General features: G+C 34.4%; 1 protein-coding gene across 1 annotated transcript in view; it reads right to left on the bottom strand.

Moving 5' to 3' along the window:
• The window catches only part of LOC120500661 (cilia- and flagella-associated protein 47-like), a gene marked incomplete at its 5' end in the record, with an annotated part of 182,121 nt that overhangs the window by 102,065 nt on the left and 66,579 nt on the right, over nucleotides 1–13,477 (bottom strand). The window lies entirely within an intron of this gene.

Raw genomic sequence — 13,477 nt, 5'->3', positions numbered from 1 at the left:
GGAATGGAAATAGAACTTTGGCAAATTAGCTTCCCAGACTACCACATTGTCTCTGGGTTTTAAATATAATTGATTTGTAACTAAAACTTCAGAGCAAACTGACAGTACTTTTGTAATTTTATATCAGGAAATCAAAATTAGTTCCTCTCACACAAAGTTTTTGAATCTAGCATTTTCCTGGTTTTAGAACACAGTCCTGAATGTTAATAAAATTATCTCATCAATTTGTTCAGTAGATAAAACAAATTAAGCCTGAAATCTCTATCATAAGACCTGATTTTCACAGCACAGATATTTCATGTGAAAGGATTTTTTCATATAAAAAGAGTTGTTCAGCACCTTTTAATAATGCCTACCCAAGAACTACTTGCACTATTCCTGTTTGTCAGTAAATTGTATGATGAAAATAGCCTTAATCCTCCTACTCACTCTTTCCTGAATTATACACTGGAGAGCTCTATTAGCACTCCTGTTTTACCACAGCATTAGCCTTGGGAGCTCCTACTGGTTTTCTCTTCTGCTGTGACCCCAGCTCATCTCAGAGTCACCATTTTCCTTGCTACAGTTCCTTATTCCACGTACATGACTTTATTTCCAAACCCTGTTTCCCATAAAACTGTTTCTGACAGGATTTATTTGCATTATTTTCTTACAATTTCCACCAAGTATATTCTGTATTAACTTACCCATCTTCTTTCAGCTAATTTGATATGCATATAATTTGCTGAGTTTTAATACCAAAATTCCAGGTTTATACTGTCTGGAATAGCCTCAGTGTCTTACAATCTATAAAAATTAGCAACATTGAGCTAAAGAGATCTTCTGAATGTCCATTAAAGGATTGTGGCATGTACAGGATCCCAAGTTTAATAAATTACAAAAGGTAAAAAAAAAACAATACACAGAAGAGAGGTAACTTCTGCAAGAAGGGAGGATCACCTTACACCAAAACAGAACATACTGCCTTGAAGGCTGAAACACAAGGTCTCTAATTAAAAGATCAAAAGAAAATTAAAGAGTACCCATAGCTTGTGATATCACATTCTTCAAGAATGGAGTCAAACTGTAGGAAAAGCTCTGAAATTCAGGTAGGAAACAAAAAAGGAAAGCATGAACAGCAAAGTTCCGTTTACCAAGGATATGTGATTAAACTGCAGGAAAAAGGGATTTATTAAAGTATAGCAAGACATTCACGAATGAAAGTCTGCAAGGTTAAGGAAAACAGAAAAGAGCCTAAGCTGCTATTTAAACAAAAAATTAACAATGCTGCCACCCTCTCCTCAAACCTCCAAAAACACTCATTCCAAAAAAAGCTCCACCCTCAAGTGACAATTTGCTAAGGATTTAAAAAAGCAGTAGAAGAACCTTTTCAAACATCTGAAGCTGGTAGCCTGACAAACTCAGAAGGGCTGATAGAAGATCAGGGTGGAAAAGGAATGCTCAAGGAAGATAAGGCTGCAGCAGAAAATCTAAATTAATTCTTTGCAGTAGAGTTCAGGGACTTTCTAAACTCTAGACCTTTTTTTGAGGGGAATGGTCAGAGAGACTCTTCCAAATTGAGGTTTCAGCAGAAAAGGTTTCAGAGCAGACTGATAAAGAAGAAAGTAACAAATCACCTTTGCAAGAGAGTGTCTGCCCAAAAATTGTGGTTTAATGAAAGGTGTCCCTGTCCATGGCAGGGGGGTTGGAAACAGACAACCTTTCAGGTCCCTTCTAAAACAAAGCACCCTAGGATTCTGCAAGTGTCTGAATTCAAAAGGACTTCATGTATTAAATTGTGGTGGTGCAAACCAGCATGTGAACCCTTGTTTAAGTCAGCTTGGGATATGAAGAAATGAAAAGGCAGAGAATGTGTTGCCAGTTTTTAGACAGGTCTCCTGCATAAATTCAGAAATTACAAATGTGAGTTTGTTTATATATTCCAAAGAAAATTATTAATATCACAATAAGGGAGAGAAGCCACAACACACAAAACTATTTGAATTCTTTGACAAAATCAGCAGCTGTGTGAATAAGAGAAATGTGGTTTACATAGTATCCTGCACCACTACTTGTCATTACAATATTAGACCTTCCAGCAATTCCTTTATATTGCAACCAAGTTATTTTTCCACATACACTCGGAGCCTTCATTTTCTCTCTGACCACACATTTCTTCTTAGTATTCATAACTTTCCTGAATCACATTTCTGTTCTTCATAACTGCAGTAATATAAAACTTATTGTCTACTTCCCTTCTCTCTTCTTCCTTTAATATACAAAGTCACTTATTCTGTTCAATTTGTTCAAAAAATACTCTAAAATTTCTGATATTTCTCAAAAGCAAAGCTTTCAGGTCAGGTTGCTTTCTTTTTAGTTTTGACTTCAAGTATTTTGAGCTATTAAAACTTTTTTCTATATTAGAAATTTTTGATTTTTTTTTCTATTTCTTATCCATTTGAATGCCTAGATTAATTTCTCTTTAAATTTTTTCTCACTTTTGAAAAATCCAATCTTTTTTTCTGGAGACCCTAAATAAAATTCAGTACTTACATATTACCTTTCTGAGAAACAGCTATCATGCTTGGGAGGGAATAACTTGTATGTATTTTTCAATGATATTACATGCATTTAGACATTTTCAATGATAATATTATTTGCATATCACTTGATATTTCCCTAAATATTTTTAAATACTTTCATGGAAACAATTTTCTTAATGCATGATATGAACCTGGCAATTCTCTGCTGAAGGAGCATATTTTTATTTTTGCAGCTGAACCCTTGAGTGAAAGTTTCTGCAATTTCTGCTCAGTATTAATCCTTGAAGTTGTATAAACTTTGATGTTCTGTCAACTTTGTTTTTCTGAAAACACAGCTGAATTTTTGTTTGCTGCCCACTTGGATTGTTAAAAGCATAAAACTCAGGGCTTTATCCTCACTTAGCTGAAAACCTGATAACAAATAATGATTTAAAGGTGAGTCCCTGCTCATGTCCTTACCCATATAATGTATTTGAACAGGCTACATCAAGGCAAATTTATTGCAAGTATCCTCATCTCCAAGTAATTATAGACTAATTTCACTACAAATTTATTCTCTTCCTAAGGCAACCCATAAGACAGAAGCTAGTTCATCCTCTCAAGAGTACTCAGAAGTCACTTCCAAAGCTATAAAGCTTAAGCTCCCTGGAAAAAAAAATACTATAAACAGATCAAAATAACAGCAAATGCTTTTGGAATTTCCTTTAGTTCTATCTCAGCATTCAAACCCAAAAAAACAACTTACGTGGCTGAAGTGTAGTATTGGAAATTCATTTTCTAATGTACAGAGCAGAAGGTCAGGAGTTTGGGGATTTCTTTCACCATTTTTTGATAGAGTTTTTCAAAGAGTTTTACTTTACAGAGAGTAGCTGCTGGGAAAGGCTCAATGATCAGGGGCAATGGAGATAAACTCAATATACTCAGGCTGAAACTCATAGATAGCTCTTTCTCTAGGCACAAAACAAGGTTATATTTTTCTGTTTTCTGCACACATTTCAAAAGCAAGCAGAAAAAAAAATAGTATGCACTCTTCCTTTTCCCTGTACTTTTCTAAACTTCCATTGACATTTTTAATGAATTTTAAGTCTTTTCTTAGAGCCTGAGCACTACACTTTGATTTCTTGTGAGATAAACTCCATTTGACTTTAGGCTCTTATCTCCTCACTCTGAGCCCTTGATGACAAATAAAAATCCTTAGCCTGCTTTATGCAACCACCAGGTCATGACCTTGTCAGATCTCATGAAATAAACAAAACAAATTGCAGTCAGTGCTTCAGATGTAAATCACCACTAGAGAGGAGCGAGCAGAAATCTTCTGAACATAAAAATGTATCTACTTCAATATTTAATCTCCACCACCTTCTCTTTTAGTCTCTCCTTTGGTCAGCTGGCTTTCACCCTGACTAGTTAGGATCAAGCATGTGTCACTAATGGTTTCTGCAAACCAGCATCTTCCGTAGGTCAGCTGCTGCATATTCAGTTAGCACCACTGTAAAAGTGTGGCATTCACATTCTCTGGAAAAATCCCTTTGCCCACGATGTTTCTCCTGGGAAGCTGAGAAGCATCAGAGAAAAGGAAAACAATTCTTATCTCATTTGCTTCTCCTGTGTGGAATGTGTTTGGAGATTGTTTACCCAAGGTGATTGTTTAATTGGATTCTGCTGTGAGTTGTTTTGACTATTGGCCAATCAGGGCCAAGCTGTGTTGGGACTCTGGAGAGAGTCACCAGTTTTCATTATTATCTTTTTAGCATTTAGTAAGTATCCTTTCTGTATTCTTTACTATAGTATAATATTCTTTAATACAATATAGCATTATAAAATAATAAATTAGCCTTCTGAGAACATGGAGTCAGATGCATCATTCCTCCCTGCCACGGAGATGTCTGCAAATACAATATAAAAGAGCTTCCTAATTTTCAGGTTTTAGAACTTTCCCCAATTATTTTGCAAATTTTGGTTATACTATGGAATCACTGGAAACATAGAAAGCTGTGTAATTCCTGTTTCATGTAGTTACCCTGACCTGGAGAAACAACAAAACCAAAAAAAATGTTGGCATTATTTCTGTATCCATTCCTTAATAAGAAGTCAATTTCTTCAATTAGTATTTATCTACAGTATTACATTTGTGAACAGACAGTTCTGTATTTAAAATACAGGATTACTAAATTCCAATTTACACGAAAATTAAACTTGAACCTTCAACAAACATTTGACGTTAAAACCTCAAACTTCCCTTACAAACCTCATTCCAGCTTGTATGATATAACAAAATTATTGGTTTTTCTTCCTGAGCTGAATATCCTTTTGTTATCAAAACAGTCTGGTGCCTTGTCCTACTTCTCTTCAGTGATACAAATAAACTGTTTCTCCTTTGCCTTATCTCTGTGTTCATTGTGCAGTTTTAGAAAATGTCATAAAATCTACCTTAGCATATCAGTATTTTAAGCCATACATTTTTAATCTTCTATCTTGTGTCACATCCTTAATTTCAATTCTGAAATCCCCTTCCTTCTACTCACAAGATGCTCCTCTCTACTCACTTGGATGAGAATACCTTATTACCATATCAGCCACAAGCTGAAATTTCTGATGTCTCTGTCCCCTTTCCTTAAATTTACTTTTCATCCTGTGTCTCCTACACCAGCCATAAAATGTGCTGTCAGTTATAAAAAGAAAATATCTTTCTCTCCTGATGGAGACAGAGCTGTCCATCAGCTCTGAATAACACATCACTGATGATGAAGGAAGATTTGCTTTGGTGTCCTGAAAAATGTAAAATTCCAGGGTCTTTCGGAGGAGAGTGTGTGTGTGATATGGACACAATGGGGGAACTTGAATTGTACTGCTAAATAACGTTAATTTATTTGAAATACTTCATCCAAATATTACTGACTTCTTGCACTGGCATCAGAAATATGATTATTTAAGGAAAAAGCTGAATTGAAGTGATATTTTCAAATTTAATGTGAGTTCTTTCTACAGCATTTTACCCAATATTTGCAGAGTTGATTTATCAATAAAAATTATTAAAGTAAATTCAATTCCATTTTTAAAAAAACGCTCTTAGAGAGGGATGTTTAAGGGTATGGGTTTATTTTGAAATAGTGGGCAGAGAAATAACACAGCATGATTTCTTAATTGTCAAGAAAACTTCCTAGGCTGGAAGATAAGAACATTCCCACTGAGTAAGCATCCCTAATGTTGTCCTTATAGGTATACTGCTGTACTCTACAGACTGTAAGATGTAAATTAAAAATTATATTTTGTCTAGTTTCCTACTATATATAAAAATGTAACTTTTAATATGTAAAGAGCTCAGGCAGGAAAAAGCCAAAATTTAAACCTTCTTGATTTAGAATAAATACCTTTCATATAAATTATGTGAAACAGAATAGCTGCAAAGACTATTCCTTATTCTTCTGACTGGACTGGTCTTAACCAGCTAAGAATTACTATAAAAAGACCTGACATTTCTTTTGCAAAATTTTAATGACAACTTTTGTTTCCCTACAATGCTAAATTCAGAAAAAAATTTTTTTTTTCACAGAGTTTTAGGGAATTATTTCAGACTCACTTACCATAAACCTCCAAGTTCATTCCAGATACAAAACTAATTGCAATAATCAGTCCTAAGACATGTAAACCTTTTAGAAAAAAGGTTTTGGATACTTTTGACAGTGTCACTAGATAAATCTAATTCGTTCACATGCTGAAGGACAAGCCTGCAATTTTTTCTGTGACTCCTTTAAAGAAGAAGTTAAATCTTGTTTTAACTGGCTTTAGATACCTCTCTTCACTTTTAGTTTCGAAGTATAAAAAAGGTGCACTTGATTTATGGGGGAAAGCTGTAAAACATTAACTCACTAATAAAATATTGCAACCCCACTACATTAAGAGCTCAAAATGATGCAAAAAGTCAGGCATTTATATTCATTTTTACCATATGAGGAATAGTTTATCCTTGAAAAGGCAACACTTCTACACTTTCCTCTTCCAGGGAAGTTATTTGTTTAGGGGTTTCACCTTTAGGCTTGAGCTGATGAGTCTTCCCACCTAAGGGTTATACTTTTTCAATAAAAGTAATCAATATGTACAGCTCTTAATAATGCTTTTGCATAACATGGCAAGATAAACTTTGCTCTCAGCTGCCATTTTACTTACATGAACATATCTGAGAAACTTGAACATTTAAATGAATATTCATGTCATGTATTCCATATAACACTACTTGAAAAAATATTTTAATATTCATCAGTCATTAATCTTCTTCTTAAAGCATGTGATGTTATAATTCCCTAAGAGCAACTTCCATAAATTAAGAGTGTACCTTGCATTCTGTATGCAGCTGAAGTCATGGAGAGGGACAGTCCTTAAAGTGACTGAGGATGGAAGATTGCATTAGTTTGCACATGTAAATTGGAACTGATGTATGAAAGTGGTGCCTTTGAAATGCTGCAATTTAAAATTAAATTATGATGCTTTCATGTGTAAATATGTACTTAAGATTAAATTAATTCAGAATTTTCAAGTCAATATAGTACCTATAGGCAGGCTTGGTGAAGAAGGGTATTCTACAAAAAGACAATCTGAAAGACAGATAAAGGTTCCTTTTCTTCAGGACTTGTCCTAAACCAGGCAAGAACTGTATCTCCAGAGCCTTTTCCACTCAGGAAAATTTGGAAATGGAAATTAGAACAATTTTAAATGCAAACTCAAAATCTTGTTTTGGCCCTTGGAATTATCTGTGAATAATACAACACAAAGCCCTGAAAAAGTGTCTGACCTTTTAAAAGGCAGAAATCCAGAACTTCTCTTTTTAAAATTCTGGCTTAAAATTCATCTCTTCAAATGCATATCACCACCTTAGGGTGGGAATTGAGATACCACTAGCCCATGAAAGGCATTCCTTTCCTCTAAACTTCTTCAAAACTGTAAGAAGAAGAGAGAATTTTAACACTAGACAGCTTATTTCAAGAAAATGGATGACTAACGCCGTTGGCATCTTCCATTTTGAAGCTCAGTCTTCCATACTATTAATACCACCACAGCAGGATGTTCTAACACCATTTTTCAGCTAGACACCTTTACTCCATAGACACTTTCTCATCTCCATCTCCCAGGTAACAACTTGAAAAAAATCATCCAGCAGCTCTGCTATGTCTGTGGGATGTGGAAGATGGAAAATATCTCATTACCTCATAATGCTCTTGATGTCCTTCATAAACTCTCAATACATTAATATGATGATGTCACAGCTCTCCCTTCTCCCTTGCAGTTGAGTGATGAAAATGTAATTATGGAAAATATGGTTATTCACCTTGTATAGGGCCTTTTTTCACTCTCCATTTGGGTTGTATCCTACACTTATCCAGGGTATGTATCCTCCATGGCATTTAGCCTAGCCTATCTACTGGTGACAGAAGACCTGTGTGCTGGTACACACTGAGACAGAAATCAGGATATGTTGAACTCTGTCTGATGAAATCATGTCATAGGAATAAACTCATGGATGACAATACGTCATCCATGCATTGTGATATTAGTAAATACAGATCAAAAACAAGAGATAAAAAATCAACAAGAACACAGGTAATATATTTGGCATTAGACTCCAACGCCCCTCATCTTTTTGAGCTCTGCAGGCAGCATGACATATGTGAACACAAAGTATGCAAAGAGTAAGAAAATTTCAAATGCTGAAAAGAAATCCAGCAAATTTGGGCAACACAAGAGTCAAAACTTCACTGTTTTGGTGGTTTTGGAAGGGAGTGGAAGGAAGTGGGATGGGGGGCAGGAAAGGGATTATTCTACCTTAGTAAAAGTTTGAGGAATGAATTCTGGGGAAATTAATTCAAAGGATTGTCACAAACCTTACTAATGTAGGTCCAACATCTCAATTACATTTCTTATTGTGCCTTCCTAAGGCCGTAAAGCCACACACTGAGAAGAACCCCAGACTTTGATACCAATCCTGAATACTGAATACTCACTGAAGAGGTGGGATGGCAGGGACATTAAAAAATCTGCTACATAAGGAATCTGCCATGAATAAATCATTGAAAATAAAGTTGGTGGGTTTCAAGTGCAATGGTCTGTGTGTTGAGAGCAACCTGCACCTCACATATATTATGTCACATGGAGTTCTCAAAATTCTCCCTCTAAGGCATCCTTTTGTCTTTTTTTGCCTGGCTCTATTAATTCTCCCTATTCTTAGATATGATTAACATGTCTCCAGCGGTTACCTCAAAATCAAACTGCCATCACAAGCAGAATCTTCATGGTAATTTACAGGAAGATGACACTTTTTCAGTTACTGCACTATGGTTTCAGAAGTTTGAATACCAAGGAAGAAGAACTAGAACTTTTCACTCAGCATAAATTTATATAATTGGAGATTATATAGTGAAGTGATTGTTTAGAATACTAACACTTTAAAAGTACTGTTTAACTTCTAATGTGAAGATAAGTGATATTTGCTTTAAGACTCACAGTTATTTGGTTATTATAATTAACTTCGTTCAAAGACCTGGCAAAGAAAGAAGCTGAGATTAAGTGGAGAAGATACTTAAAATAATCTAGTCTTAAGAGTTGAATAAGGAAATAATTCCAAAGGGCAAAGAGACAAGGATAACTCAAGAAATAAAGTAAAAAAAAAAAACACAAAGCAGCTGATTGTCAGGCAACTATGAAAAGACACAAAACCACAGAAAAATTTGTACAACCAATAAGAATTTGAAGTTCAAAAAACAACGATTGTTTAATAAATTATTTTACTTTCCTTAGAGAAGATTTTTGAGGAAAGACAATGCTCACAATTTTCATATGCACAAAAGGTTGCTACTAGGAGTGACCTCTCTGATGGAAAGAGTAACAAATGGTGGACTTTAGAGAATGCAAAAAGTAACAGTGGAACTTTGCAGCGATGATTGTGGAGAAGAACCAGGACAGATTAACTAGGTCATGCAAGCTTTATTAGTAAATAACTTTGAAGAATATCCTATAGGAATGGTTGTCAAAATCCACAAGGAAGCAAGTTACTCTCACCAAGTTATACCTAACTAACACACTCTCATGACACAAAATGTCTCAAAACACCCTCATTCCCAGCCATAATCTTTAGCTCACGTAAATTGAATTGTTAAAAAACACAGGACTGTGTTAAACTAACAACCACAAATTATGTACTAACCCTCCCTGCTTCCTCCTACTTCATACAACTTTAAAATTAATTAAAGAGCATTTTGGTTTTTTTTCCCCAAGGACTACTGCTTTTTTTTCCAAAGAACTACTGTTCTTTCTGCATTTGCCATATTTGTCTTTATTTCTCCTGACACCATTTTTCTATCTTTGTCTATCTGTGTCTTAACCTTGGAAAAATCCAAAGGTAACAGAAAAATCCAAAGGGAAATTTTTTTCTGGCTATCAACTTTTACGGTCTCAGACAAGAAAGAGAAAAAATATTGCTTATTCCTATTATGCTGGCATATAAAGCTAAGGGTGATCATGGACAAAAGGATCTTAAATTTCCCTGCAGGCCCTCTGTAAGGCTGGAAAAATCATCAGTAATATTGAAGGACACACACAAACCCAATATAAAGCATGTAACGAGGAAAAGAATGGGAAAGAGAATAGAAGGGAAAGGCACCTTGTGTCAGAAGAACCACCAATACCAATTGCTTGAAAAAAATTTTAAAAGTATATGATAAAATAACCTAGAACTTTTTATTCTGCCTCCTGCCAGAAACAGCATCCACTGGCCAGGTTTTGCATAGAGCTGCACATTTTAAGAGTGTGTAAACTGTGACTTATGCGAGGAAATCACTTGCCAGGTGAACAGCTTGGGCAGCTGTGTCACAAATATTTCAACATGTCTGAAAAGGAAAATGCCAGCTCAGAAGTCATGTACACACAGTCACAGCTGATATACCTTTGGCACAGTAGGTTAAGTTATACTCAGATGATTTCCAGTCAGGAAATTCCTTAAACTTTTCCTCAGGAAATTCCTTAAAAATTCCTAACTGCTTTCATGTTCATGTCAGAATGAAAACAAAATATGTTAACTAGCTCATAAATGTATGCATTTAATAGTTATATTTCTTCAGAGAAAACATAATTTCTCAGAGTTTTAGGTTTTTTCATTTTTCTTTTTTTTTTTTTTTTTTTTTTTTTTAATGTGCGATGTTTTACTACATAAAGTACCTTCATAAATTTAACATTTCGGCTCTTAAGAACTCTTTAAAATAGAACATTTAACATCAAAAAACTGTAGCCAGAAAAAAACAAATATTCAATTAGTATGACTTTAGAACTGGTAAAAAGTTTTACTCAAAAAAAGAAAAACCATACCAATGCGTAATTAATTCTTGTTTTCAACTTTTGTTTCAGTCATACACAAGTTATTTAATTAAATATGATTGCAGATTGGTGAAACATAGATTACATAAAGATTATATAAGTTAAATACAATGACCTGTGACAAAGCTAGCAATCAAAAAATAGAAAAAGTCAGCAGCAAAGCAGCAGGTATTCTCCAGTGGCAGAAGTCTGCTCAAAATATGGCACGTAGTTATTGCAAAGGCTTTTTATTTTTAAGTCTTAGCAGCAAAGACCTGTTAAAGGTCCTTAACAATCCTCCAGGTGTAATATGCTGTGGTGCAATATATTTCATGGTCCTTATTGTGAAATTCCAAGCCTTATTTTATTATAGTCAACATAACATATTAAAAATAAGCTTACTGAAGGAAAAGTGAATCCAGTTTTTACCAGTGCTGTGTCACAAAAGCAGATAACTGTTTGGAACTAATGAGTTGCAGCACATAGAAGGAGCACGAGCCTTTCACCTGACAGTCACATAGCATTCAATCAGCTGAATTATGGAATCTTCCTCGCAACTGTAAAATCAATTACAATATTTCCCTAGAAGTTTTATATCACCCAGCTTGAAATTCAGCACTTTCAAGAAAGAAAAAAAATTAACCAAAAGGACCCCAGAAATGCTGAGTACAACATATCTTCATTTCTATTATAGAATGTAACTAGTATTCAAAGATTTTAACCCCTTCTAGCTACCAGGAAACTAAAGTGACAACATTTCCTTGAAGATACATGATTTTTTAACTGAATCTTTAATTTAATTTAAATTTGATATTATTATATGAACCTACATGAGACTTCAGTGAGAAGCCAGCTCACTTCCAGACAAGGTTCACTTTTAAATTCTCCACCATATGCAGGCAGGCTCAGTGTATGCAGTTTCCTCTTAAAAACATGCTAAATATTAAAGCTAAGAATGCCTATTTCCTAGATAGCCCAGAATTACAAATTTTATAGCCCAATGAGTGATTCCTGACTGCCATTATAAAAAAAAAAAATAAATATTCTGTATTTACAGATTAAAAAAATGTTTTTTTCAAAAATTCCATGGATTTGCTACAGATATCAAATTGACCAAAAGCTTTTTATCAACCCTAATACAGTCTTACTGCAGAGCTTCCTAGGAACATAGCTAGGCAAATGCAAAGGCATTAATACTGACAAATGCCTATTTTTTTTTTTCCAGTATCACCCTTTTACTTTAAAATTAATCTTTCAAGTTCATTGGGATTTGGATAACTTTCGATTCTAAACTCTGTCACAGAGTAGGCATTTCATCTTATTCCCCTAAGGAAAGGCAAAAAGGCAACACAAGCAACATCACACACACAGAAAAGGCAACATTTTTTCTGGGATAAAAATTATGTCTTCACTGAAAGAGGTATTAAAGATTTCTAGTGAGCATCCAGGTCATTTTAGGAAAATGGCATTTATTTCTCTATACATCCATAAAATACAAAATCACTTATATGAAATAGCATCCTGAGCACAATGATGAAGTGGGAAGATTTTCATTAGATTTCAGAAAACATATTGTGGAGTTGTGTGAACAATTTATGTCTTCAATAATAAAAGGAAAATATGAAGTAAAATTCCATTAATTTTCAAGCAGAAGATCTTTATGCTCATGTAATTCCATGCTAATAAAATCAACCCTTCATTAATTTAATGGATATTGTCTGCCATATTTACAGTAGATGAACTTCATAAGGTTGTTCTTACTAATTTCTCAATATATTGCTGGGCAAATAAGGTGTAGATAACCAATAAATCCAGAGAAGTTAGTGAAAGCAGTACTGCAATTCTTTCTAATATTCAATAACAATTAATGTATATATCACATTATTAAAGAAGATACATTCTTCCTAAATAACACAAATTTACTTTAATATATTACCAGAAGTACGAATCACAGTTTTACAATTAATTCTAAATTTCAAAATCTTCTTTCATACGTATGCACTCTCTCTCTGATGACAGTGTATAAAATATCATCTATCTTTTGCCACAGTGGGAAACAGTAGTTCCCTAATACTTAAAATTTCATAGTTGTGCCAAGAGCTATTAGGATTCTACCCACAGAGAAAACAAAATAAATATTTTGAGAGAGACAATACAGACCATAACAAATAAAGCACTGCAATGGACAAGAAATGTCTATTGCCTGCTCTGTAAAAATAAGAGTGGTCCTTTGCTAGATAGTTCAGCAAACCTACCCCATAACTGAATGTGTGAGAATTCAGAATTGCCCAGTGTCTTGGATAAATTAAAAGGCAGAATTCTGAGTGGGAAATTTATTTTGCAGCTGCTACAGAAATAAAAGTCCTCACAAATTCCAGCAGAAGGCTACAGAGGGGACAAGAGGACCTAAGATAGGCACAAAACTCATTCATGAGAAAACATTGAGATGAACTGAGACTCTACTAACAAAAAAACCTACTTTCACAGCTATAATGGCCTAATCACAAATAGTCTTCAAGAATAACCTATTTTTATCTTCAGAGGCAGACCGTGTCAGTAGTACATGGTGCAAGCTTGTCTAGTTACCAAGGTCTAGCACTACTTCTAATACTATT

This window comes from Passer montanus, unplaced genomic scaffold, assembly GCF_014805655.1.
Source record: "Passer montanus isolate IOZ18808 unplaced genomic scaffold, ASM1480565v1 scaffold186, whole genome shotgun sequence".
Classification (NCBI taxonomy): Eukaryota; Metazoa; Chordata; class Aves; order Passeriformes; family Passeridae; genus Passer; species Passer montanus.
Note: the sequence above shows the minus strand (reverse complement) of the source record. Positions and strands in the feature narration are given on the sequence as shown.